Raw genomic sequence first — 27468 nt, forward strand, 5'->3', positions numbered from 1 at the left:
GAAAGTTTAAAAGGAGGACAGAAAGCAAAGTCTATGTTGAATTGATCATTTTGTAGATCAGTTGATAAAAATGTTGATAGAGAAAAAAGTACTACAGCTGATTACAAGACCTATTTTGTTAGAAGCAAGGAACCTCTCAACTGTGCCAAAACCCAGGATTGAACCAGGGACCTTTAGATCTTCAGTCTAACGCTCTCCCAACTTAGCTATTTTGGCCTGCTTATAGCTGTGGTCTTCATACTTTAATTTAAACCATTTAACGAAATAGATGCAGGACCTGGATTTTTTAACCTCATATGTTAGAGATATGTTTTAAGGAGTCCTGTATCATTCCGCAATTAACTGGTGCAATGGGTAAATAATATTTTTGGGATCCAGGTTAGGTCATTTTTTTTTTTTTAACTCCGAATGGACTAGCACTATATTACCCAGACGTATTTGGCATAAGTAGGTAAGCAATGTCATCTGACTACTGACATCTGTGTTCAAGGGGAAGTGGAAGGTAATGCAGACAAGGGTTTACTTTACAAAAAAGAATGAAATGGGAAATATTCATTGTCAAACCTGAAGGTAAGAGAGGTGGAAGCAAGTTTAGAAGGAGGACATAAAGCAAAGTCTATGTTAAATTGATTGTGTTGTAGATCAGTTGGAAAAAATTTGATGAATAGAGAAAAAGTACTACAGCAGATTCCAAGACCTATTTCGTTAGAAGCAAGGAACCTCTCAACTGTGCCGAAACCCGGGATTGAAACAGGAACCTTTACATCTTCAGTCTAACGTTCGCCCAACTGAGCTATTTCGGCCTGCTTAGAGCTGTGGTCTTCATACTTTAATTTAAACCATTTAACGAAATAGATGCAGGACCTGGATTTTTAACCTCATATGGTAGAGATATGTTTTAAGGAGTCCTGTATCATTCCGCAATTAACTGGTGCAATGGGTAAATAATATTTTTGGGATCCAGGTTAGGTCATTTTTTTTTTTAACTCCGAATGGACTAGCACTATATTACCCAGATGTATTTGGTATGAGTAGGTAAGCAATGTCATCTGACTACTGACATCTGTGTTCAAGGGGAAGTGGAAGGTAATGCAGACAAGAGTTTACTGTACAAAAAAGCATGAAATGGGAAATATTCATTGTCAAACCTGAAGGTAAGAGAGGTGGACGCAAGTTTAGAAGGAGGACATAAAGCAAAGTCTATGTTAAATTGATTGTCTTGTAGATCAGTTGGAAAACTTTGATGAATAGAGAAAAAGTACTACAGCCGATTCCAAGACCTATTTTGTTAGAAGCAAGGAACCTCTCAATTGTGCCGAAACCCGGGATTGAACCAGGGACCTTTAGATCTTCAGTCTAACGCTCTCCCAACTGAGCTATTTCGGCCTTCTGATAGCTGGGGTCTTCATACTTTAATTTGAACCATTTAACAAAATAGATGCAGGACCTGAATTTTTAACCTAATATGGTAGAGATATGTTTTAAGGAGTCCTGTATCTTTCCGCAGTTAACTGGTGCAATGGGTAAATAGCATTTTTGGGATCCAGGTTAGGTAGTTGTTTTTTTAACTCCGAATGGACTAGCACTATATTACCCAGATATATTTGGCATGAGTAGGTAAGCAATGTCATCTGACTACTGACGTCTTTGTTCAAGGGGAAGTGGAATGTGATGCAGACAAGAGTTTACTTTACAAAAAAGGACGAAATGGGAAACATTCATAGTCAAACCTGAAGGCAAGATAGGTGGAAGAAAGTTTAAAAGGAGGACAGAAAGCAACGTCTATGTTGAATTGATCATTTTGTAGATCAGTTGATAAAAATGTTGATAGAGAAAAAAGTACTACAGCTGATTCAAGACCTATTTTGTTAGAAGCAAGGAACCTCTCAACTGTGCCGAAACCCGGGATTGAACCAAGGACCTTTAGATCTTCAGTCTAACGCTCTCCCAACTGAGCTATTTCGGCCTGCTTATATCTGTGGTCTTCATACTTTAATTTAAACCATTTAACAAAATAGATGCAGGACCTGGATTTTTAACCTCATATGGTAGAGATATGTTTTAAGGAGTCCTGTATCATTCCGCAATTAACTGGTGCAATGGGTAAATAGCATTTTTGGGATCCAGGTTAGGTAGTTGTTTTTTTAACTCTGAATGGACTAGCACTATATTACCCAGAAATATTTGGCATGAGTAGGTAAGCAATGTCATCTGACTACTGACATCTGTGTTCAAGGGGAAGTGGAATGTGATGCAGACAAGAGTTTACTTTACAAAAAAGGACGAAATGGGAAACATTCATAGTCAAACCTGAAGGCAAGATAGGTGGAAGAAAGTTTAAAAGGAGGACAGAAAGCAAAGTCTACGTTGAATTGATCATTTTGTAGATCAGTTGATAAAAATGTTGATAGAGAAAAAAGTACTACAGCTGATTCCAAGACCTATTTTATTAGAAGCAAGGAACCTCTCAACTGTGCCGAAACCCGGGATTGAACCAGGGACCTTTAGATCTTCAGTCTAATGCTCTCCCAACTGAGCTATTTTGGCCTGCTTATATCTGTGGTCTTCATACTTTAATTTAAACCATTTAACAAAATAGATGCAGGACCTGGATTTTTAACCTCATATGGTAGAGATATGTTTTAAGGAGTCCTGTATCATTCCGCAATTAACTGGTGCAATGGGTAAATAGCATTTTTGGGATCCAGGTTAGGTAGTTGTTTTTTTAACTCTGAATGGACTAGCACTATATTACCCAGATATATTTGGCATGAGTAGGTAAGCAATGTCATCTGACTACTGACATCTGTGTTCAAGAGGAAGTGGAAGGTAATGCAGACAAGAGTTTACTTTACAAAAAAGCATGAAATGGGAAATATTCATTGTCAAACCTGAAGGTAAGAGAGGTGGAAGCAAGTTTAGAAGGAGGACACAAAGCAAAGTCTATGTTAAATTGATTGTGTTGTAGATCAGTTGGAAAAAATTTGATGAATAGAGAAAAAGTACTACAGCTGATTCCAAGACCTATTTTGTTAGAAGCAAGGAACCTCTCATCTGTGACGAAACCCGGGATTGAACTAGGGACCTTTAGATCTTCAGTCTAACGCTCTCCCAACTGAGCTATTTCAGCCTTCTGATAGCTTAGGTCTTCATACTTTAATTTGAACCATTTAACAAAATAGATGCAGGACCTGGATTTTTAACCTCATATGGTAGAGATATGTTTTAAGGAGTCCTGTATCATTCCGCAGTTAACTGGTGCAATGGGTAAATAACATTTTTGGGATCCAGGTTAGGTAGTTATTTTTTTAACTCTGAATGGACTAGCACTATATTACCCAGATATATTTAGCATGAGTAGGTAAGCAATGTCATCTGACTACTGACATCTGTGTTCAAGGGGAAGTGGAATGTGATGCAGACAAGAGTTTACTTTACAAAAAAGGACGAAATGGGAAACATTCATAGTCAAACCTGAAGGCAAGATAGGTGGAAGAAAGTTTAAAAGGAGGACAGAAAGCAAAGTCTATGTTGAATTGATCATTTTGTAGATCAGTTGATAAAAATGTTGATAGAGAAAAAAGTACTACAGCTGATTCCAAGACATATTTTGTTAGAAGCAAGGAACCTCTCAACTGTGCCGAAACCCGGTATTGAACCAGGGACCTTTTGTTCTTCAGTCTAATGCTCTCCCAACTGCGCTCTTTCGGCCTGCTTATATCTGTGGTCTTCATACTTTAATTTAAACCATTTAACAAAATAGATGCAGGACCTGGATTTTTAACCTCATATGGTAGAGATATGTTTTAAGGAGTCCTGTATCATTCCGCAATTAACTGGTGCAATGGGTAAATAGCATTTTTGGGATCCAGGTTAGGTAGTTGTTTTTTTAACTCTGAATGGACTAGCACTATATTACCCAGATATATTTGGCATGAGTAGGTAAGCAATGTCATCTGACTACTGACATCTGTGTTCAAGGGGAAGTGTAAGGTAATGCAGACAAGAGTTTACTTTACAAAAAAGCATGAAATGGGAAATATTCATTGTCAAACCCGAAGGTAAGAGAGGTGGAAGCAAGTTTAGAAGGAGGACATAATGCAAAGTCTATGTTAAATTGATTGTGTTGTAGATCAGTTGGAAAAAATTTGATAAATAGAGAAAAAGTACTACAGCTGATTCCAAGACCTATTTTGTTAGAAGCAAGGTACCTCTCAACTGTGCCGAAACCCAGGATGGAACCAGGGACCTTTAGATCTTCAGTCTAACGCGCTCCCAACTGAGCTATTTCGGCCTTCTGATAACTGGGGTCTTCATACTTTAATTTGAACCATTTAACAAACTAGATGCAGGACCTGGATTTTTAACCTCATATGGTAGTGATATGTTTTAAGGAGTCCTGTATCATTCCCCAGTTAACTGGTGCAATGGGTAAATAGCATTTTTGGGATCCAGGTTAGGTAGTTGTTTTTTTAACTCTGAATGGACTAGCACTATATTACCCAGATATATTTGGCATGAGTAGGTAAGCAATGTCATCTGACTACTGACATCTGTGTTCAAGGGGAAGTGGAATGTGATGCAGACAAGAGTTTACTTTACAAAAAAGGATGAAATGTCGAAACATTCATAGTCAAACCTGAAGGCAAGATAGGTGGAAGAAAGTTTAAAAGGAGGACAGAAAGCAAAGTCTATGTTGAATTGATCATTTTGTAGATCAGTTGATAAAAATGTTGATAGAGAAAAAAGTACTACAGCTGATTCCAAGACCTATTTTGTTAGAAGCAAGGAACCTCTCAACTGTGCCGAAACCCGGGATTGAACCAGGGACCTTTAGATCTTCAGTCTAACGCTCTCCCAACTGAGCTATTTCGGCCTGCTTATAGCTGTGGTCTTCATACTTTAATTTAAACCATTTAACGAAATAGATACAGGACCTGGATTTTTAACCTCATGTGGTAGAGATATGTTTTAAGGAGTCCTGTATCATTCCGCAATTAACTGGTGCAATGGGTAAATAATATTTTTGGGATCCAGGTTAGGTCATTTTTTTTTTTACTCCGAATGGACTAGCACTATATTACCCAGACGTATTTGGCATGAGTAGGTAAGCAATGTCATCTGACTACTGACATCTGTGTTCAAGGGGAAGTGGAAGGTAATGCAGACAAGAGTTTACTTTACAAAAAAGCATGAAATGGGAAATATTCATTGTCAAACCTGAAGGTAAGAGAGGTGGAAGCAAGTTTAGAAGGAGGACATAAAGCAAAGTCAATGTTAAATTGATTGTGTTGTAGATCAGTTGGAAAACTTTGATGAATAGAGAAAAAGTACTACAGCTGATTCCAAGACCTATTTTGTTAGAAGCAAGGAACCTCTCAACTGTGCCGAAACCCGGGATTGAACGAGGGACCTTTAGATCTTCAGTCTAACGCTCTCCCAACTGAGCTATTTCAGCCTTCTGATAGCTGAGGTCTTCATACTTTAATTTGAACCATTTAACAAAATAGATGCAGTACCTGGATTTTTAACCTCATATGGTAGAGATATGTTTTAAGGAGTCCTGTATCCTTCCGCAGTTAACTGGTGCAATGGGTAAATAACATTTTTGGGATCCAGGTTAGGTAGTTGTTTTTTTAACTCTGAATGGACTAGCACTATATTACCCAGATATATTTAGCATGAGTAGGTAAGCAATGTCATCTGACTACTGACATCTGTGTTCAAGGGGAAGTGGAATGTGATGCAGACAAGAGTTTACTTTACAAAAAAGGACGAAATGGGAAACATTCATAGTCAAACCTGAAGGCAAGATAGGTGGAAGAAAGTTTAAAAGGAGGACAGAAAGCAAAGTCTATGTTGAATTGATCATTTTGTAGATCAGTTGATAAAAATGTTGATAGAGAAAAAAGTACTACAGCTGATTCCAAGACCTATTTTGTTAGAAGCAAGGAACCTCTCAACTGTGCCGAAACCCGGGATTGAACCAGGGACCTTTAGATCTTCAGTCTAACGCTCTCCCAACTGAGCTATTTCGGCCTGCTTATAGCTGTGGTCTTCATACTTTAATTTAAACCATTTAACGAAATAGATGCAGGACCTGGATTTTTAACCTCATGTGGTAGAGATATGTTTTAAGGAGTCCTGTATCATTCCGCAATTAACTGGTGCAATGGGTAAATAATATTTTTGGGATCCAGGTTAGGTCATTTTTTTTTTACTCCGAATGGACTAGCACTATATTACCCAGACGTATTTGGCATGAGTAGGTAAGCAATGTCATCTGACTACTGACATCTGTGTTCAAGGGGAAGTGGAAGGTAATGCAGACAAGAGTTTACTTTACAAAAAAGCATGAAATGGGAAATATTCATTGTCAAACCTGAAGGTAAGAGAGGTGGAAGCAAGTTTAGAAGGAGGACATAAAGCAAAGTCTATGTTAAATTGATTGTGTTGTAGATCAGTTAGAAAAAATTTGATGAATAGAGAAAAAGTACTACAGCTGATTCCAAGACCTATTTTGTTAGAGGCAAGGAACCTCTCAACTGTGCCGAAACCCGGGATTGAACCAGGGACCTTTAGATCTTCAGTCTAACGCTCTCCCAACTGAGCTATTTCAGCCTTCTGATAACTGGGGTCTTCATACTTTAATTTGAACCATTTAACAAAATAGATGCAGGACCTGGATTTTTAACCTCATATGGTAGTGATATGTTTTAAGGAGTCCTGTATCATTCCCCAGTTAACTGGTGCAATGGGTAAATAGCATTTTTGGGATCCAGGTTAGGTAGTTGTTTTTTTAACTCTGAATAGACTAGCACTATATTACCCAGATATATTTGGCATGAGTAGGTAAGCAATGTCATCTGACTACTGACATCTGTGTTCAAGGGGAAGTGGAATGTGATGCAGACAAGAGTTTACTTTACAAAAAAGGATGAAATGTCGAAACATTCATAGTCAAACCTGAAGGCAAGATAGGTGGAAGAAAGTTTAAAAGGAGGACAGAAAGCAAAGTCTATGTTGAATTGATCATTTTGTAGATCAGTTGATAAAAATGTTGATAGAGAAAAAAGTACTACAGCTGATTCCAAGACCTATTTTGTTAGAAGCAAGGAACCTCTCAACTGTGCCGAAACCCAGGATTGAACCAGGGACCTTTATATCTTCAGTCTAATGCTCTCCCAACTGAGCTATTTCGGCCTTCTGATAGCTGCGGTCTTCATACTTTAATTTGAACCATTTAACAAAATAGATGCAGGACCTGGATTTTTAACCTCATATGGTAGAGATATGTTTTAAGGAGTCCTGTATCATTCCACAGTTAACTGGTGCAATGGGTAAATAGCATGTTTGGGATCCAGGTTAGGTAGTTGTTTTTTTAACTCTGAATGGACTAGCACTATATTACCCAGATATATTTGGCATGAGTAGGTAAGCAATGTCATCTGACTACTGACATCTGTGTTCAAGGGGAAGTGGAATGTGATGCAGACAAGAGTTTACTTTACAAAAAGCATGAAATGGGAAATATTCATTGTCAAACCTGAAGGTAAGAGAGGTGGAAGCAAGTTTAGAAGGAGGACATAAAGCAAAGTCTATGTTAAATTGATTGTGTTGTAGATCAGTTGGAAAATGTTGATGAATAGAGAAAAAGTACTACAGCTGATTCCAAGACCTATTTTGTTAGAAGCAAGGAACCTCTCAACTGTGCCGAAACCCGGGATTGAACCAGGGACCTTTAGATCTTCAGTCTAACGCTCTCCCAACTGAGCTATTTCGGCCTTCTGGTAGCTGGGGTCTTCATACTTTAATTTGAACCATTTAACAAAATAGATGCAGGACCTGGATTTTTAACCTCATATGGTAGAGATATGTTTTAAGGAGTCCTGTATCATTCCGCAGTTAACTGGTTAAATGGGTAAATAGCATTTTTGGGATCCAGGTTAGGTAGTTGTTTTTTTAACTCTGAATGGACTAGCACTATATTACCCAGATATATTTGGCATGAGTAGGTAAGCAATGTCATCTGACTACTGACATCTGTGTTCAAGGGGAAGTGGAATGTGATGCAGACAAGAGTTTACTTTACAAAAAAGGATGAAATGTCGAAACATTCATAGTCAAACCTGAAGGCAAGATAGGTGGAAGAAAGTTTAAAAGGAGGACAGAAAGCAAAGTCTATGTTGAATTGATCATTTTGTAGATCAGTTGATAAAAATGTTGATAGAGAAAAAAGTACTACAGCTGATTCCAAGACCTATTTTGTTAGAAGCAAGGAACCTCTCAACTGTGCCGAAACCCAGGATTGAACCAGGGACCTTTAGATCTTCAGTCTAATGCTCTCCCAACTGAGCTATTTCGGCCTTCTGATAGCTGGGGTCTTCATACTTTAATTTGAACCATTTAACAAAATAGATGCAGGACCTGGATTTTTAACCTCATATGGTAGAGATATGTTTTAAGGAGTCCTGTATCATTCCGCAGTTAACTGGTGCAATGGGTAAATAGCATGTTTGGGATCCAGGTTAGGTAGTTGTTTTTTTAACTCTGAATGGACTAGCACTATATTACCCAGATATATTTGGCATGAGTAGGTAAGCAATGTCATCTGACTACTGACATCTGTGTTCAAGGGGAAGTGGAATGTGATGCAGACAAGAGTTTACTTTACAAAAAAGGACGAAATGGGAAACATTCATAGTCAAACCTGAAGGCAAGATAGGTGGAAGAAAGTTTAAAAGGAGGACAGAAAGCAACGTCTATGTTGAATTGATCATTTTGTAGATCAGTTGATAAAAATGTTTATAGAGAAAAAAGTACTACAGCTGATTACAAGACTTACTTTGTGAGAAACAAGAAACCTCTCAACATTGCTGAAAACCAGTATTGAACCAGGGACCTTTAGATATTCAGTCTAACGCTCTCCCAACTGAGCTATTTCGGCCCGCTGCTAGCTATAGTCTTCATACTTTGATTTGAACCATTTAACTAAATAGATGCATGACCTGGATATTTGACCTTATATGTTAGAGATATGTTTTAAGGAGTCCTGTATCATTCAGCAGTTAACTGGTGCAATGGGTAAATAATATTTTTGGCATCCAGGTTAGGTCATTTTTTTTTTAACTCCGAATGGACTAGCACTATATTACCCAGACGTATTTGGCATGAGTAGGTAAGCAATGTCATCTGACTACTGACATCTGTGTTCAAGGGGAAGTGGAAGGTAATGCAGACAAGAGATTACTTTACAAAAAAGCATGAAATGGGAAATATTCATTGTCAAACCTGAAGGTAAGAGAGGTGGAAGCAAGTTTAGAAGGAGGACATAAAGCAAAGTCTATGTTAAATTGATTGTGTTGTAGATCAGTTGGAAAAAATTTGATGAATAGAGAAAAAGTACTACAGCTGATTCCAAGACCTATTTTGTTAGAAGCAAGGAACCTCTCAACTGTGCCTAAACCCAGGATTGAACCAGGGACCTTTAGATCGTCAGTCTAACGCTCTCCCAACTGAGCTATTTCGGCCTTCTGATAACTGGGGTCTTCATACTTTAATTTGAACCATTTAACAAAATAGATGCAGGACCTGGATTTTTAAACTCATATGGTAGAGATATGTTTTAAGGAGTCCTGTATCATTCCCCAGTTAACTGGTGCAATGGGTAAATAGCATTTTTGGGATCCAGGTTAGGCAGTTGTTTTTTTAACTCTGAATGGATTAGCACTATATTACCTAGATATATTTGGCATGAGTAGGTAAGCAATGTCATCTGACTACTGACATCTGTGTTCAAGGGGAAGTGGAATGTGATGCAGACAAGAGTTTACTTTACAAAAAAGGACGAAATGGGAAACATTCATAGTCAAACCTGAAGGCAAGATAGGTGGAAGAAAGTTTAAAAGGAGGACAGAAAGCAAAGTCTATGTTGAATTGATCATTTTGTAGATCAGTTGATGAAAATGTTGATAGAGAAAAAAGTACTACAGCTGATTCCAAGACCTATTTTGTTAGAAGCAAGGAACCTCTCAACTGTGCCAAAACCCGGGATTGAACCAGGGACCTTTAGATCTTCAGTCTAACGCTCTCCCAACTGAGCTATTTTGGCCTGCTTAAAGCTGTGGTCTTCATACTTTAATTTAAACCATTTAACGAAATAGATGCAGGACCTGGATTTTTAACCTCATATGGTAGAGATATGTTTTAAGGAGTCCTGTATCATTCCGCAATTAACTGGTGCAATGGGTAAATAATATTTTTGGGATCCAGGTTAGGTCATTTTTTTTTTAACTCCGAATGGACTAGCACTATATTACCCAGACGTATTTGGCATGAGTAGGTAAGCAATGTCATCTGACTACTGACATCTGTGTTCAAGGGGAAGTGGAAGGTAATGCAGACAAGGGTTTACTTTACAAAAAAGAATGAAATGGGAAATATTCATTGTCAAACCTGAAGGTAAGAGAGGTGGAAGCAAGTTTAGAAGGAGGACATAAAGCAAAGTCTATGTTAAATTGATTGTGTTGTAGATCAGTTGGAAAAAATTTGATGAATAGAGAAAAAGTACTACAGCAGATTCCAAGACCTATTTCGTTAGAAGCAAGGAACCTCTCAACTGTGCCGAAACCCGGGATTGAAACAGGAACCTTTACATCTTCAGTCTAACGTTCGCCCAACTGAGCTATTTCAGCCTGCTTAGAGCTGTGGTCTTCATACTTTAATTTAAACCATTTAACGAAATAGATGCAGGACCTGGATTTTTAACCTCATATGGTAGAGATATGTTTTAAGGAGTCCTGTATCATTCCGCAATTAACTGGTGCAATGGGTAAATAATATTTTTGGGATCCAGGTTAGGTCATTTTTTTTTTTAACTCCGAATGGACTAGCACTATATTACCCAGACGTATTTGGTATGAGTAGGTAAGCAATGTCATCTGACTACTGACATCTGTGTTCAAGTGGAAGTGGAAGGTAATGCAGACAAGAGTTTACTTTACAAAAAAGCATGAAATGGGAAATATTCATTGTCAAACCTGAAGGTAAGAGAGGTGGAAGCAAGTTTAGAAGGAGGACATAAAGCAAAGTCTATGTTAAATTGATTGTGTTGTAGATCAGTTGGAAAACTTTGATGAATAGAGAAAAAGTACTACAGCTGATTCCAAGACCTATTTTGTTAGAAGCAAGGAACCTCTCAACTGTGCCGAAACCCGGGATTGAACCAGGGACCTTTAGATCTTCAGTCTAATGCTCTCCCAACTGAGCTATTTCGGCCTTCTGATAGCTGGGGTCTTCATACTTTAATTTGAACCATTTAACAAAATAGATGCAGGACCTGGATTTTTAACCTCATATGGTAGAGATATGTTTTAAGGAGTCCTGTATCATTCCACAGTTAACTGGTGCAATGGGTAAATAGCATGTTTGGGATCCAGGTTAGGTAGTTGTTTTTTTAACTCTGAATGGACTAGCACTATATTACCCAGATATATTTGGCATGAGTAGGTAAGCAATGTCATCTGACTACTGACATCTGTGTTCAAGGGGAAGTGGAATGTGATGCAGACAAGAGTTTACTTTACAAAAAAGGACGAAATGGGAAACATTCATAGTCAAACCTGAAGGCAAGATAGGTGGAAGAAAGTTTAAAAGGAGGACAGAAAGCAAAGTCTACGTTGAATTGATCATTTTGTAGATCAGTTGATAAAAATGTTGATAGAGAAAAAAGTACTACAGCTGATTCCAAGACCTATTTTGTTAGAAGCAAGGAACCTCTCAACTGTGCCGAAACCCGGAATTGAACCAGGGACCTTTAGATCTTCAGTCTAACGCTCTCCCAACTGAGCTATTTCAGCCTGCTTATAGCTGTGGTCTTCATACTTTAATTTAAACCATTTAACGAAATAGATTCAGGACCTGGATTTTTAACCTCATATGGTAGAGATATGTTTTAAGGAGTCCTGTATCATTCCGCAATTAACTGGTGCAATGGGTAAATAATATTTTTGGGATCCAGGTTAGGTCTTTTTTTTTTAACTCCGAATGGACTAGCACTATATTACCCAGACGTATTTGGCATGAGTAGGTAAGCAATGTCATCTGACTACTGACATCTGTGTTAAAGGGGTAGTGGAAGGTAATGTAGACAAGAGTTTACTTTACAAAAAAGCATGAAATGGGAAATATTCATTGTCAAACCTGAAGGTAAGAGAGGTGGAAGCAAGTTTAGAAGGAGGACATAAAGCAAAGTCTATGTTAAATTGATTGTGTTGTAGATCAGTTGGAAAATTTTGATGAATAGAGAAAAAGTACTACAGCTGATTCCAAGACCTATTTTGTTAGAAGCAAGGAACCTCTCAACTGTGCCGAAACCCGGGATTGAACGAGGGACCTTTAGATCTTCAGTCTAACGCTCTCCCAACTGAGCTATTTCAGCCTTCTGATAGCTGAGGTCTTCATACTTTAATTTGAACCATTTAACAAAATAGATGCAGGACCTGGATTTTTAACCTCATATGGTAGAGATATGTTTTAAGGAGTCCTGTATCCTTCCGCAGTTAACTGGTGCAATGGGTAAATAACATTTTTGGGATCCAGGTTAGGTAGTTGTTTTTTTAACTCTGAATGGACTAGCACTATATTACCCAGATATATTTAGCATGAGTAGGTAAGCAATGTCATCTGACTACTGACATCTGTGTTCAAGGGGAAGTGGAATGTGATGCAGACAAGAGTTTACTTTACAAAAAAGGACGAAATGGGAAACATTCATAGTCAAACCTGAAGGCAAGATAGGTGGAAGAAAGTTTAAAAGGAGGACAGAAAGCAAAGTCTACGTTGAATTGATCATTTTGTAGATCAGTTGATAAAAATGTTGATAGAGAAAAAAGTACTACATCTGATTCCAAGACCTATTTTGTTAGAAGCAAGGAACCTCTCAACTGTGCCGAAACCCGGGATTGAACCAGGGACCTTTAGATCTTCAGTCTAACACTCTCCCAACTGAGCTATTTCGGCCTTCTGATAGCTGGGGTCTTCATACTTTAATTTGAACCATTTAACAAAATAGATGCAGGACCCGGATTTTTAACCTCATATGGTAGAGATATGTTTTAAGGAGTCCTGTATCATTCCGCAGTTAACTGGTGAAATGGGTAAATAGCATTTTTGGGATCCAGGTTAGGTAGTTGTTTTTTTAACTCTGAATGGACTAGCACTATATTACCCAGATATATTTGGCATGAGTAGGTAAGCAATGTCATCTGACTACTGACATCTGTGTTCAAGGGGAAGTGGAATGTGATGCAGACAAGAGTTTACTTTACAAAAAAGGATGAAATGTCGAAACATTCATAGTCAAACCTGAAGGCAAGATAGGTGGAAGAAAGTTTAAAAGGAGGACAGAAAGCAAAGTCTATGTTGAATTGATCATTTTGTAGATCAGTTGATAAAAATGTTGATAGAGAAAAAAGTACTACAGCTGATTCCAAGACCTATTTTGTTAGAAGCAAGGAACCTCTCAACTGTGCCGAAACCCAGGATTGAACCAGGGACCTTTAGATCTTCAGTCTAATGCTCTCCCAACTGAGCTATTTCGGCCTTCTGATAGCTGGGGTCTTCATACTTTAATTTGAACCATTTAACAAAATAGATGCAGGACCTGGATATTTGACCTTATATGTTAGAGATATGTTTTAAGGAGTCCTGTATCATTCAGCAGTTAACTGGTGCAATGGGTAAATAATATTTTTGGGATCCAGGTTAGGTCATTTTTTTTTAACTCCGAATGGACTAGCACTATATTACCCAGACGTATTTGGCATGAGTAGGTAAGCAATGTCATCTGACTACTGACATCTGTGTTCAAGGGGAAGTTGAAGGTAATGCAGACAAGAGATTACTTTACAAAAAAGCATGAAATGGGAAATATTCATTGTCAAACCTGAAGGTAAGAGAGGTGGAAGCAAGTTTAGAAGGAGGACATAAAGCAAAGTCTATGTTAAATTGATTGTGTTGTAGATCAGTTGGAAAAAATTTGATGAATAGAGAAAAAGTACTACAGCTGATTCCAAGACCTATTTTGTTAGAAGCAAGGAACCTCTCAACTGTGCCTAAACCCAGGATTGAACCAGGGACCTTTAGATCGTCAGTCTAACGCTCTCCCAACTGAGCTATTTCGGCCTTCTGATAACTGGGGTCTTCATACTTTAATTTGAACCATTTAACAAAATAGATGCAGGACCTGGATTTTTAAACTCATATGGTAGAGATATGTTTTAAGGAGTCCTGTATCATTCCCCAGTTAACTGGTGCAATGGGTAAATAGCATTTTTGGGATCCAGGTTAGGCAGTTGTTTTTTTAACTCTGAATGGATTAGCACTATATTACCTAGATATATTTGGCATGAGTAGGTAAGCAATGTCATCTGACTACTGACATCTGTGTTCAAGGGGAAGTGGAATGTGATGCAGACAAGAGTTTACTTTACAAAAAAGGACGAAATGGGAAACATTCATAGTCAAACCTGAAGGCAAGATAGGTGGAAGAAAGTTTAAAAGGAGGACAGAAAGCAAAGTCTATGTTGAATTGATCATTTTGTAGATCAGTTGATAAAAATTTTGATAGAGAAAAAAGTACTACAGCTGATTCCAAGACCTATTTTGTTAGAAGCAAGGAACCTCTCAACTGTGCCGAAACCCGGGATTGAACCAGGGACCTTTAGATCTTCAGTCCAACGCTCTCAAAACTGAGCTATTTCCGCCTTCTGATAGCTGGGGTCTTCATACTTTAATTTGAACCATTTAACAAAATAGATGCAGGACCTGGATTTTTAACCTCATATGGTAGAGATATGTTTTAAGGAGTCCTGTATCATTCCCAAGTTAACTGGTGCAATGGGTAAATAGCATTTTTGGGATCCAGGTTAGGTAGTTGTTTTTTTAACTCTGAATGGACTAGCACTATATTACCCAGATATATTTGGCATGAGTAGGTAAGCAATGTCATCTGACTACTGACATCTGTGTTCAAGGGGAAGTGGAATGTGATGCAGACAAGGGTTTACTTTACAAAAAAGAATGAAATGGGAAATATTCATTGTCAAACCTGAAGGTAAGAGAGGTGGAAGCAAGTTTAGAAGGAGGACATAAAGCAAAGTCTATGTTAAATTGATTGTGTTGTAGATCAGTTGGAAAAAATTTGATGAATAGAGAAAAAGTACTACAGCAGATTCCAAGACCTATTTCGTTAGAAGCAAGGAACCTCTCAACTGTGCCGAAACCCGGGATTGAAACAGGAACCTATACATCTTCAGTCTAACGTTCGCCCAACTGAGCTATTTCGGCCTGCTTAGAGCTGTGGTCTTCATACTTTAATTTAAACCATTTAACGAAATAGATGCAGGACCTGGATTTTTAACCTCATATGGTAGGGATATGTTTTAAGGAGTCCTGTATCATTCCGCAATTAACTGGTGCAATGGGTAAATAATATTTTTGGGATCCAGGTTAGGTCATTTTTTTTTTTAACTCCGAATGGACTAGCACTATATTACCTAGACGTATTTGGTATGAGTAGGTAAGCAATGTCATCTGACTACTGACATCTGTGTTCAAGGGGAAGTGGAAGGTAATGCAGACAAGAGTTTACTTTACAAAAAAGCATGAAATGGGAAATATTCATTGTCAAACCTGAAGGTAAGAGAGGTGGAAGCAAGTTTAGAAGGAGGACATAAAGCAAAGTCTATGTTAAATTGATTGTGTTGTAGATCAGTTGGAAAACTTTGATGAATAGAGAAAAAGTACTACAGCTGATTCCAAGACCTATTTTGTTAGAAGCAAGGAACCTCTCAACTGTGCCGAAACCCGGGATTGAACCAGGGACCTTTAGATCTTCAGTCTAACGCTGTCCCAACTGAGCTATTTCGGCCTTCTGATAGCTGGGGTCTTCATACTTTAATTTGAACCATTTAACAAAATAGATGCAGGACCTGAATTTTTAACCTCATATGGTAGAGATATGTTTTAAGGAGTCCTGTATCATTCCGCAGTTAACTGGTGCAATGGGTAAATAGCATTTTTGGGATCCAGGTTAGGTAGTTGTTTTTTTAACTCTGAATGGACTAGCACTATATTACCCAGATATATTTGGCATGAGTAGGTAAGCAATGTCATCTGACTACTGACGTCTGTGTTCAAGGGGAAGTGGAATGTGATGCAGACAAGAGTTTACTTTACAAAAAAGGACGAAATGGGAAACATTCATAGTCAAACCTGAAGGCAAGATAGGTGGAAGAAAGTTTAAAAGGAGGACAGAAAGCAACGTATATGTTGAATTGATCATTTTGTAGATCAGTTGATAAAAATGTTGATAGAGAAAAAAGTACTACAGCTGATTCAAGACCTATTTTGTTAGAAGCAAGGAACCTCTCAACTGTGCCGAAACCCGGGATTGAACCAGGGACCTTTAGATCTTCAGTCTAACGCTCTCCCAACTGAGCTATTTCTGCCTGCTTATATTTGTGGTCTTCATACTTTAATTTAAACCATTTAACAAAATAGATGCAGGACCTGGATTTTTAACCTCATATGGTAGAGATATGTTTTAAGGAGTCCTGTATCATTCCGCAATTAACTGGTGCAATGGGTAAATAGCATTTTTGGGATCCAGGTTAGGTAGTTGTTTTTTTAACTCTGAATGGACTAGCACTATATTACCCAGAAATATTTGGCATGAGTAGGTAAGCAATGTCATCTGACTACTGACATCTGTGTTCAAGGGGAAGTGGAATGTGATGCAGACAAGAGTTTACTTTACAAAAAAGGACGAAATGGGAAACACTCATAGTCAAACCTGAAGGCAAGATAGGTGGAAGAAAGTTAAAAAGGAGGACAGAAAGCAAAGTCTATGTTGAATTGATCATTTTGTAGATCAGTTGATAAAAATGTTGATAGAGAAAAAAGTACTACAGCTGATTCCAAGACCTATTTTGTTAGAAGCAAGGAACCTCTCAACTGTGCTGAAACCCGGTATTGAACCAGGGACCTTTTGATCTTCAGTCTAATGCTCTCCCAACTGAGCTATTTCGGCCTGCTTATATCTGTGGTCTTCATACTTTAATTTAAACCATTTAACAAAATAGATGCAGGACCTGGATTTTTAACCTCATATGGTAGAGATATGTTTTAAGGAGTCCTGTATCATTCCGCAATTAACTGGTGCAATGGGTAAATAGCATTTTTGGGATCCAGGTTAGGTAGTTGTTTTTTTAACTCTGAATGGACTAGCACTATATTACCCAGATATATTTGGCATGAGTAGGTAAGCAATGTCATCTGACTACTGACATCTGTGTTCAAGGGGAAGTGGAAGGTAATGCAGACAAGAGTTTACTTTACAAAAAAGCATGAAATGGGAAATATTCATCGTCAAACCTGAAGGTAAGAGAGGTGGAAGCAAGTTTAGAAGGAGGACATAATGCAAAGTCTATGTTAAATTGATTGTGTTGTAGATCAGTTGGAAAAAATTTGATGAATAGAGAAAAAGTACTACAGCTGATTCCAAGACCTATTTTGTTAGAAGCAAGGAACCTCTCAACTGTGCTGAAACCCGGAATTGAACCAGGGACCTTTAGATCTTCAGTCTAACGCTCTCCCAACTGAGCTATTTCGGCCTTCTGATCACTGCGGTCTTCATACTTTAATTTGAACCATTTAACAAAGTAGATGCAGGACCTGGATTTTTAACCTCATATGGTAGTGATGTGTTTTAAGGAGTCCTGTATCATTCCCCAGTTAACTGGTGCAATGGGTAAATAGCATTTTTGGGATCCAGGTTAGGTAGTTGTTTTTTTAACTCTGAATGGACTAGCACTATATTACCCAGATATATTTGCCATGAGTAGGTAAGCAATGTCATCTGACTACTGACATCTGTGTTCAAGGGGAAGTGGAATGTGATGCAGACAAGAGTTTACTTTACAAAAAAGGATGAAATGTCGAAACATTCATAGTCAAACCTGAAGGCAAGATAGGTGGAAGAAAGTTTAAAAGGAGGACAGAAAGCAAAGTCTATGTTGAATTGATCATTTTGTAGATCAGTTGATAAAAATGTTGATAGAGAAAAAAGTACTACAGCTGATTCCAAGACCTATTTTGTTAGATGCAAGGAACCTCTCAACTGTGCCGAAACCCGGGATTGAACCAGGGACCTTTAGATCTTCAGTCTAACACTCTCCCAACTGAGCTATTTCAGCCTGCTTATAGCTGTGGTCTTCATACTTTAATTTAAACCATTTAACGAAATAGATGCAGGACCTGGATTTTTAACCTCATGTGGTAGAGATATGTTTTAAGGAGTCTTGTATCATTCCGCAATTAACTGGTGCAATGGGTAAATAATATTTTTGGGATCCAGGTTAGGTCATTTTTTTTTTTACTCCGAATGGACTAGCACTATATTACCCAGACGTATTTGGCATGAGTAGGTAAGCAATGTCATCTGACTACTGACATCTGTGTTCAAGGGGTAGTGGAAGGTAATGTAGACAAGAGTTTACTTTACAAAAAAGCATGAAATGGGAAATATTCATTGTCAAACCTGAAGGTAAGAGAGGTGGAAGCAAGTTTAGAAGGAGGACATAAAGCAAAGTCTATGTTAAATTGATTGTGTTGTAGATCAGTTGGAAAATTTTGATGAATAGAGAAAAAGTACTACAGCTGATTCCAAGACCTATTTTGTTAGAAGCAAGGAACCTCTCAACTGTGCCGAAACCCGGGATTGAACCAGGGACCTTTAGATCTTCAGTCTAACGCTCTCCCAACTGAGCTATTTCGGCCTTCTGATAGCTGGGGTCTTCATACTTTAATTTGAACCATTTAACAAAATAGATGCAGGACCTGGATTTTTAACCTCATATGGTAGAGATATGTTTTAAGGAGTCCTGTATCATTCCGCAGTTAACTGGTGCAATGGGTAAATAGCATTTTTGGGATCCAGGTTAGGTAGTTGTTTTTTTAACTCTGAATGGACTAGCACTATATTACCCAGATATATTTGGCATGAGTAGGTAAGCAATGTCATCTGACTACTGACATCTGTGTTCAAGGGGAAGTGGAATGTGATGCAGACAAGAGTTTACTTTACAAAAAAGGATGAAATGTCAAAACATTCATAGTCAAACCTGAAGGCAAGATAGGTGGAAGAAAGTTTAAAAGGAGGACAGAAAGCAAAGTCTATGTTGAATTGATCATTTTGTAGATCAGTTGATAAAAATGTTGATAGAGAAAAAAGTACTACAGCTGATTCCAAGACCTATTTTGTTAGAAGCAAGGAACCTCTCAACTGTGCCGAAACCCGGGATTGAACCAGGGACCTTTAGATCTTCAGTCTAACGCTCTCCCAACTGAGCTATTTCGGCCTGCTTATAGCTGTGGTCTTCATACTTTAATTTAAACCATTTATTGAAATAGATGCAGGACCTGGATTTTTAACCTCATGTGGTAGAGATATGTTTTAAGGAGTCCTGTATCATTCCGCAATTAACTGGTGCAATTGGTAAATAATATTTTTGGGATCCAGGTTAGGTCAATTTTTTTTTTTACTCCGAATGGACTAGCACTATATTACCCAGACGTATTTGGCATGAGTAGGTAAGCAATGTCATCTGACTACTGACATCTGTGTTCAAGGGGAAGTGGAAGGTAATGCAGACAAGAGTTTACTTTACAAAAAAGCATGAAATGGGAAATATTCATTGTCAAACCTGAAGGTAAGAGAGGTGGAAGCAAGTTTAGAAGGAGGACATAAAGCAAAGTATATGTTAAATTGATTGTGTTGTAGATCAGTTGGAAAACTTTGATGAATAGAGAAAAAGTACTACAGCTGATTCCAAGACCTATTTTGTTAGAAGCAAGGAACCTCTCAACTGTGCCGAAACCCGGGATTGAACGAGGGACCTTTAGATCTTCAGTCTAACGCTCTCCCAACTGAGCTATTTCAGCCTTCTGATAGCTGAGGTCTTCATACTTTAATTTGAACCATTTAACAAAATAGATGCAGGACCTGGATTTTTAACCTCATATGGTAGAGATATGTTTTAAGGAGTCCTGTATCATTCCGCAGTTAACTGGTGCAATGGGTAAATAACATTTTTGGGATCCAGGTTAGGTAGTTGTTTTTTAACTCTGAATGGACTAGCACTATATTACCCAGATATATTTAGCATGAGTAGGTAAGCAATGTCATCTGACTACTGACATCTGTGTTCAAGGGGAAGTGGAATGTGATGCAGACAAGAGTTTACTTTACAAAAAAGGACGAAATGGGAAACATTCATAGTCAAACCTGAAGGCAAGATAGGTGGAAGAAAGTTTAAAAGGAGGACAGAAAGCAAAGTCTATGTTGAATTGATCATTTTGTAGATCAGTTGATAAAAATGTTGATAGAGAAAAAAGTACTACAGCTGATTCCAAGACCTATTTTGTTAGAAGCAAGGAACCTCTCAACTGTGCCGAAACCCGGGATTGAAACAGGGACCTTTAGATCTTCAGTCTAATGCTCTCCCAACTGAGCTATTTTGGCCTGCTTACATCTGTGGTCTTCATACTTTAATTTAAACCATTTAACAAAATAGATGCAGGACCTGGATTTTTAACCTCATATGGTAGAGATATGTTTTAAGGAGTCCTGTATCATTCCGCAATTAACTGGTGCAATGGGTAAATAGCATTTTTGGGATCCAGGTTAGGTCATTTCTTTTTTAACTCCGAATGGACTAGCACTATATTACCCAGACGTATTTGGCATGAGTAGGTAAGCAATGTCATCTGACTACTGACATCTGTGTTCAAGGGGAAGTGGAAGGTAATGCAGACAAGGGTTTACTTTACAAAAAAGCATGAAATGGGAAATATTCATTGTCAAACCTGAAGGTAAGAGAGGTGAAAGCAAGTTTAGAAGGAGGACATAAAGCAAAGTCTATGTTAAATTGATTGTGTTGTAGATCAGTTGGAAAATTTTGATGAATAGAGAAAAAGTACTACAGCTGATTCCAAGACCTATTTTGTTAGAAGCAAGGAACCTCCCAACTGTGCCGAAACCCGGGATTGAACCAGGGACCTTTAGATCTTCAGTCTAACGCTCTCCCAACTGAGCTATTTCGGCCTTCTGATAGCTGGGGTCTTCCTACTTTAATTTGAACCATTTAACAACATAGATGCAGGACCTGGATTTTTAACCTCATATGGTAGAGATATGTTTTAAGGAGTCCTGTATCATTCCGCAGTTAACTGGTGCAATGGGTAAATAGCATTTTTGGGATCCAGGTTAGGTAGTTGTTTTTTTAACTCTGAATGGACTAGCACTATATTACCCAGATATATTTGGCATGAGTAGGTAAGCAATGTCATCTGACTACTGACATCTGTGTTCAAGGGGAAGTGGAATGTGATGCAGACAAGAGTTTACTTTACAAAAAAGGACGAAATGGGAAACATTCATAGTCAAACCTGAAGGCAAGATAGGTGGAAGAAAGTTTAAAAGGAGGACAGAAAGCAAAGTCTATGTTGAATTGATCATTTTGTAGATCAGTTGATAAAAATGTTGATAGAGAAAAAAGTGCTACAGCTGATTCCAAGACCTATTTTGTTAGAAGCAAGGAACCTCTCAACTGTGCCGAAACCCGGGATTGAACCAGGAACCTTTAGATCTTCAGTCTAACGCTCTCCCAACTGAGCTATTTCAGCCTGCTTATAGCTGTGGTCTTCATACTTTAATTTAAACCATTTAACAAAATAGATGCAGGACCTGGATTTTTAACCTCATATGGTAGAGATATGTTTTAAGGAGCCCTGTATCATTCCGCAATTAACTGGTGCAATGGGTAAATAATATTTTTGGGATCCAGGTTAGGTCATTTTTTTTTTTTAACTCCCAATGGACTAGCACTATATTACCCAGACGTATTTGGCATGAGTAGGTAAGCAATGTCATCTGACTACTGACATCTGTGTTCAAGGGGAAGTGGAAGGTAATGCAGACAAGTTACTTTACAAAAAAGCATGACATGGGAAATATTCACTGTCAAACCTGAAGGTAAGAGAGGTGGAAGCAAGTTTAGAAGGAGGACATAAAGTAAAGTCTATGTTAAATTGATTGTGTTGTAGATCAGTTGGAAAAACTTTGATGAATAGAGAAAAAGTACTACAACTGATTCCAAGACATGTTTTGTTAGAAGCAAGGAACCTCTCAACCGTGCCGAAACCCGGGATTGAACGAGGGACCTTTAGATCTTCAGTCTAACGCTCTCCCAACTGAGCTATTTCAGCCTTCTGATAGCTGGGGTCTTCATACTTGAATTTGAACCATTTAACAAAATAGATGCAGCACCTGGATTTTTAACCTCATATGGTAGAGATATGTTTTAAGGAGTCCTGTATCATTCCGCAGTTAACTGGTGCAATGGGTAAATAGCATTTTTGGGATCCAGGTTAGGTAGTTGTTTTTTTAACTCTGAATGGACTAGCACTATATTACCCAGATATATTTGGCATGAGTAGGTAAGCAATGTCATCTGACTACTGACATCTGTGTTCAAGGGGAAGTGGAATGTGATGCAGACAAGAGTTTACTTTACAAAAAAGGACGAAATGGGAAACATTCATAGTCAAACCTGAAGGCAAGATAGGTGGAAGAAAGTTTAAAAGGAGGACAGAAAGCAAAGTCTACGTTGAATTGATCATTTTGTAGATCAGTTGATAAAAATGTTGATAGAGAAAAAAGTACTACAGCTGATTCCAAGACCTATTTTGTTAGAAGCAAGGAACCTCTCAACTGTGCCGAAACCCGGGATTGAACCATGGACCTTTAGATCTTCAGTCTAACGCAATCCCAACTGAGCTATTTCGGCCTGCTTATAGCTGTGGTCTTCATACTTTAATTTAAACCATTTAACGAAATAGATGCAGGACCTGGATTTTTAACCTCATATGGTAGAGATATGTATTAAGGAGTCCTGTATCATTCCGCAATTAACTGGTGCAATGGGTAAATAATATTTTTGGGATCCAGGTTAGGTCCTTTTTTTTTAACTCCGAATGGACTAGCACTATATTACCCAGACGTATTTGGCATGAGTAGGTAAGCAATGTCATCTGACTACTGACATCTGTGTTCAAGGGGAAGTGGAAGGTAATGCAGACAAGAGTTTACTTTACAAAAAAGCATGAAATGGGAAATATTCACTGTCAAACCTGAAGGTAAGAGAGGTGGAAGCAAGTTTAGAAGGAGGACATAAAGCAAAGTCTATGTTAAATTGATTGTGTTGTAGATCAGTTGGAAAAACTTTGATGAATAGAGAAAAAGTACTACAACTGATTCCAAGACATGTTTTGTTAGAAGCAAGGAACCTCTCAACCGTGCCGAAACCCGGGATTGAACGAGGGACCTTTAGATCTTCAGTCTAACGCTCTCCCAACTGAGCTATTTCGGCCTTCTGATAGCTAGGGTCTTCATACTTTAATTTGAACCATTTAACAAAATAGATGCAGCACCTGGATTTTTAACCTCATATGGTAGAGATATGTTTTAATGAGTCCTGTATCATTCCGCAGTTAACTGGTGCAATGGGTAAATAGCATTTTTGGGATCCAGGTTAGGTAGTTGTTTTTTTAACTCTGAATGGACTAGCACTATATTACCCAGATATATTTGGCATGAGTAGGTAAGCAATGTCACCTGACTACTGACATCTGTGTTCAAGGGGAAGTGGAATGTGATGCAGACAAGAGTTTACTTTACAAAAAAAAACGAAATGGGAAACATTCATAGTCAAACCTGAAGGCAAGATAGGTGGAAGAAAGTTTAAAAGGAGGACAGAAAGCAAAGTCTACGTTGAATTGATCATTTTGTAGATCAGTTGATAAAAATGTTGATAGAGAAAAAAGTACTACAGCTGATTCCAAGACCTATTTTGTTAGAAGCAAGGAACCTCTCAACTGGGCCTAAACCCGGGATTGAACCAGGGACCTTTCGATCTTCAGTCTAACACTCTCCCAACTGAGCTATTTCGGCCTGCTTATAGCTGTGGTCTTCATACTTTAATTTAAACCATTTAACGAAATAGATGCAGGACCTGGATTTTTAACCTCATATGGTAGAGATATGTTTTAAGGAGTCCTGTATCATTCCGCAATTAACTGGTGCAATGGGTAAATAATATTTTTGGTATCCAGGTTAGGTCATTTTTTTTTTACTCCGAATGGACTAGCACTATATTACCCAGACGTATTTGGCATGAGTAGGTAAGCAATGTCATCTGACTACTGACATCTGTGTTCAAGGGGTAGTGGAAGGTAATGCAGACAAGAGTTTACTTTACAAAAAAGCATGAAATGGGAAATATTCATTGTCAAACCTGAAGGTAAGAGAGGTGGAAGCAAGTTTAGAAGGAGGACATAAAGCAAAGTCTATGTTAAATTGATTGTGTTGTAGATCAGTTGGAACATTTTGATGAATAGAGAAAAAGTACTACAGCTGATTCCAAGACCTATTTTGTTAGAAGCAAGGAACCTCTCAACTGTGCCGAAACCCGGGATTGAACCAGGGACCTTTAGATCTTCAGTCTAACGCTCTCCCAACTGAGCTATTTCGGCCTTCTGATAGCTGGGGTCTTCATACTTTAATTTGAACCATTTAACAAAATAGATGCAGGACCTGGATTTTTAACCTCATATGGTAGAGATATGTTTTAAGGAGTCCTGTATCATTCCGCAGTTAACTGGTGCAATGGGTAAATAGCATTTTTGGGATCCAGGTTAGGTAGTTGTTTTTTTAACTCTGAATGGACTAGCACTATATTACCCAGATATATTTGGCATGAGTAGGTAAGCAATGTCATCTGACTACTGACATCTGTGTTCAAGGGGAAGTGGAATGTGATGCAGACAAGAGTTTACTTTACAAAAAAGGACGAAATGGGAAACATTCATAGTCAAACCTGAAGGCAAGATAGGTGGAAGAAAGTTTAAAAGGAGGACAGAAAGCAAAGTCTATGTTGAATTGATCATTTTGTAGATCAGTTGATAAAAATGTTGATAGAGAAAAAAGTACTACAGCTGATTCCAAGACCTATTTTGTTAGAAGCAAGGAACCTCTCAACTGTGCCGAAACCCGGGATTGAACCAGGAACCTTTAGATCTTCAGTCTAACGCTCTCCCAACTGAGCTATTTCGGCCTGCTTATATCTGTGGTCTTCATACTTTAATTTAAACCATTTACCAAAATAGATGCAGGACCTGGATTTTTAACCTCATATGGTAGAGATATGTTTTAAGGAGTCCTGTATCATTCCGCAATTAACTGGTGCAATGGGTAAATAGCATTTTTGGGATCCAGGTTAGGTAGTTGTTTTTTTAACTCTGAATGGACTAGCACTATATTACCCAGAAATATTTGGCATGAGTAGGTAAGCAATGTCATCTGACTACTGACATCTGTGTTCAAGGGGAAGTGGAATGTGATGCAGGCAAGAGTTTACTTTACAAAAAAGGACGAAATGGGAAACATTCATAGTCAAACCTGAAGGCAAGATAGGTGGAAGAAAGTTTAAAAGGAGGACAGAAAGCAAAGTCTATGTTGAATTGATCATTTTGTAGATCAGTTGATAAAAATGTTGATAGAGAAAAAAGTACTACAGCTGATTCCAAGACCTATTTTGTTAGAAGCAAGGAACCTCTCAACTGTGCCGAAACCCGGGATTGAACCAGGGACCTTTAGATCTTCAGTCTAACGCTCTCCCAACTGAGCTATTTCCGCTTGCTTATATCCATGGTCTTAATACTTTAATTTAAACCATTTAACAAAATAGATGCAGGACCTGGATTTTTAACCTCATATGGTAGAGATATGTTTTAAGGAGTCCTGTATCATTCCGCAATTAACTGGTGCAATGGGTAAATAATATTTTTGGTATCCAGGTTAGGTCATTTTTTTTTAACTCCGAATGGACTAGCACTATATTACCCAGACGTATTTGGCATGAGTAGGTAAGCAATGTCATCTGACTACTGACATCTGTGTTCAAGGGGTAGTGGAAGGTAATGCAGACAAGAGTTTACTTTACAAAAAAGCATGAAATGGGAAATATTCATTGTCAAACCTGAAGGTAAGAGAGGTGGAAGCAAGTTTAGAAGGAGGACATAAAGCAAAGTCTATGTTAAATTGATTGTGTTGTAGATCAGTTGGAACATTTTGATGAATAGAGAAAAAGTACTACAGCTGATTCCAAGACCTATTTTGTTAGAAGCAAGGAACCTCTCAACTGTGCCGAAACCCGGGATTGAACCAGGGACCTTTAGATCTTCAGTCTAACGCTCTCCCAACTGAGCTATTTCGGCCTTCTGATAGCTGGGGTCTTCATACTTTAATTTGAACCATTTAACAAAATAGATGCAGGACCTGGATTTTTAACCTCATATGGTAGAGATATGTTTTAAGGAGTCCTGTATCATTCCGCAGTTAACTGGTGCAATGGGTAAATAGCATTTTTGGGATCCAGGTTAGGTAGTTGTTTTTTTAACTCTGAATGGACTAGCACTATATTACCCAGATATATTTGGCATGAGTAGGTAAGCAATGTCATCTGACTACTGACATCTGTGTTCAAGGGGAAGTGGAATGTGATGCAGACAAGAGTTTACTTTACAAAAAAGGACGAAATGGGAAACATTCATAGTCAAACCTGAAGGCAAGATAGGTGGAAGAAAGTTTAAAAGGAGGACAGAAAGCAAAGTCTATGTTGAATTGATCATTTTGTAGATCAGTTGATAAAAATGTTGATAGAGAAAAAAGTACTACAGCTGATTCCAAGACCTATTTTGTTAGAAGCAAGGAACCTCTCAACTGTGCCGAAACCCGGGATTGAACCAGGAACCTTTAGATCTTCAGTCTAACGCTCTCCCAACTGAGCTATTTCGGCCTGCTTATATCTGTGGTCTTCATACTTTAATTTAAACCATTTACCAAAATAGATGCAGGACCTGGATTTTTAACCTCATATGGTAGAGATATGTTTTAAGGAGTCCTGTATCATTCCGCAATTAACTGGTGCAATGGGTAAATAGCATTTTTGGGATCCAGGTTAGGTAGTTGTTTTTTTAACTCTGAATGGACTAGCACTATATTACCCAGAAATATTTGGCATGAGTAGGTAAGCAATGTCATCTGACTACTGACATCTGTGTTCAAGGGGAAGTGGAATGTGATGCAGGCAAGAGTTTACTTTACAAAAAAGGACGAAATGGGAAACATTCATAGTCAAACCTGAAGGCAAGATAGGTGGAAGAAAGTTTAAAAGGAGGACAGAAAGCAAAGTCTATGTTGAATTGATCATTTTGTAGATCAGTTGATAAAAATGTTGATAGAGAAAAAAGTACTACAGCTGATTCCAAGACCTATTTTGTTAGAAG

General features: G+C 38.1%; 15 non-coding genes across 15 annotated transcripts; all 15 read right to left on the reverse strand.

Annotated features, from left to right (window-relative positions):
* Positions 1 to 1313: 1313 nt before the first annotated feature.
* Positions 1314 to 1386, reverse strand: TRNAF-GAA (transfer RNA phenylalanine (anticodon GAA)). Its single transcript has one exon. It is a non-coding gene; the product is annotated as a tRNA-Phe (tRNA).
* A 3417-nt stretch (positions 1387 to 4803) lies between these two features.
* Positions 4804 to 4876, reverse strand: TRNAF-GAA (transfer RNA phenylalanine (anticodon GAA)). The gene has a single exon. It is a non-coding gene; the product is annotated as a tRNA-Phe (tRNA).
* A 1090-nt stretch (positions 4877 to 5966) lies between these two features.
* TRNAF-GAA (transfer RNA phenylalanine (anticodon GAA)) lies at positions 5967 to 6039 on the reverse strand. The gene has a single exon. It is a non-coding gene; the product is annotated as a tRNA-Phe (tRNA).
* Positions 6040 to 7711: 1672 nt separating this feature from the next.
* TRNAF-GAA (transfer RNA phenylalanine (anticodon GAA)) lies at positions 7712 to 7784 on the reverse strand. The gene has a single exon. It is a non-coding gene; the product is annotated as a tRNA-Phe (tRNA).
* A 1673-nt stretch (positions 7785 to 9457) lies between these two features.
* TRNAV-GAC (transfer RNA valine (anticodon GAC)) lies at positions 9458 to 9530 on the reverse strand. The gene has a single exon. It is a non-coding gene; the product is annotated as a tRNA-Val (tRNA).
* A 508-nt stretch (positions 9531 to 10038) lies between these two features.
* On the reverse strand, positions 10039 to 10111 carry TRNAF-GAA (transfer RNA phenylalanine (anticodon GAA)). Its single transcript has one exon. It is a non-coding gene; the product is annotated as a tRNA-Phe (tRNA).
* Positions 10112 to 11204: 1093 nt separating this feature from the next.
* TRNAF-GAA (transfer RNA phenylalanine (anticodon GAA)) lies at positions 11205 to 11277 on the reverse strand. Its single transcript has one exon. It is a non-coding gene; the product is annotated as a tRNA-Phe (tRNA).
* A 2834-nt stretch (positions 11278 to 14111) lies between these two features.
* On the reverse strand, positions 14112 to 14184 carry TRNAV-GAC (transfer RNA valine (anticodon GAC)). The gene has a single exon. It is a non-coding gene; the product is annotated as a tRNA-Val (tRNA).
* Positions 14185 to 18766: 4582 nt separating this feature from the next.
* On the reverse strand, positions 18767 to 18839 carry TRNAF-GAA (transfer RNA phenylalanine (anticodon GAA)). The gene has a single exon. It is a non-coding gene; the product is annotated as a tRNA-Phe (tRNA).
* Positions 18840 to 19348: 509 nt separating this feature from the next.
* On the reverse strand, positions 19349 to 19421 carry TRNAF-GAA (transfer RNA phenylalanine (anticodon GAA)). Its single transcript has one exon. It is a non-coding gene; the product is annotated as a tRNA-Phe (tRNA).
* Positions 19422 to 21093: 1672 nt separating this feature from the next.
* TRNAF-GAA (transfer RNA phenylalanine (anticodon GAA)) lies at positions 21094 to 21166 on the reverse strand. Its single transcript has one exon. It is a non-coding gene; the product is annotated as a tRNA-Phe (tRNA).
* Positions 21167 to 24581: 3415 nt separating this feature from the next.
* Positions 24582 to 24654, reverse strand: TRNAF-GAA (transfer RNA phenylalanine (anticodon GAA)). The gene has a single exon. It is a non-coding gene; the product is annotated as a tRNA-Phe (tRNA).
* A 508-nt stretch (positions 24655 to 25162) lies between these two features.
* Positions 25163 to 25235, reverse strand: TRNAF-GAA (transfer RNA phenylalanine (anticodon GAA)). The gene has a single exon. It is a non-coding gene; the product is annotated as a tRNA-Phe (tRNA).
* A 1089-nt stretch (positions 25236 to 26324) lies between these two features.
* TRNAF-GAA (transfer RNA phenylalanine (anticodon GAA)) lies at positions 26325 to 26397 on the reverse strand. The gene has a single exon. It is a non-coding gene; the product is annotated as a tRNA-Phe (tRNA).
* A 508-nt stretch (positions 26398 to 26905) lies between these two features.
* Positions 26906 to 26978, reverse strand: TRNAF-GAA (transfer RNA phenylalanine (anticodon GAA)). The gene has a single exon. It is a non-coding gene; the product is annotated as a tRNA-Phe (tRNA).
* Between the last annotated feature and the right edge of the window lie 490 nt (positions 26979 to 27468).

Source organism: Lissotriton vulgaris, chromosome 8 (genome assembly GCF_964263255.1).
Source record: "Lissotriton vulgaris chromosome 8, aLisVul1.2, whole genome shotgun sequence".
NCBI classification, from domain to species: domain Eukaryota; kingdom Metazoa; phylum Chordata; class Amphibia; order Caudata; family Salamandridae; genus Lissotriton; species Lissotriton vulgaris.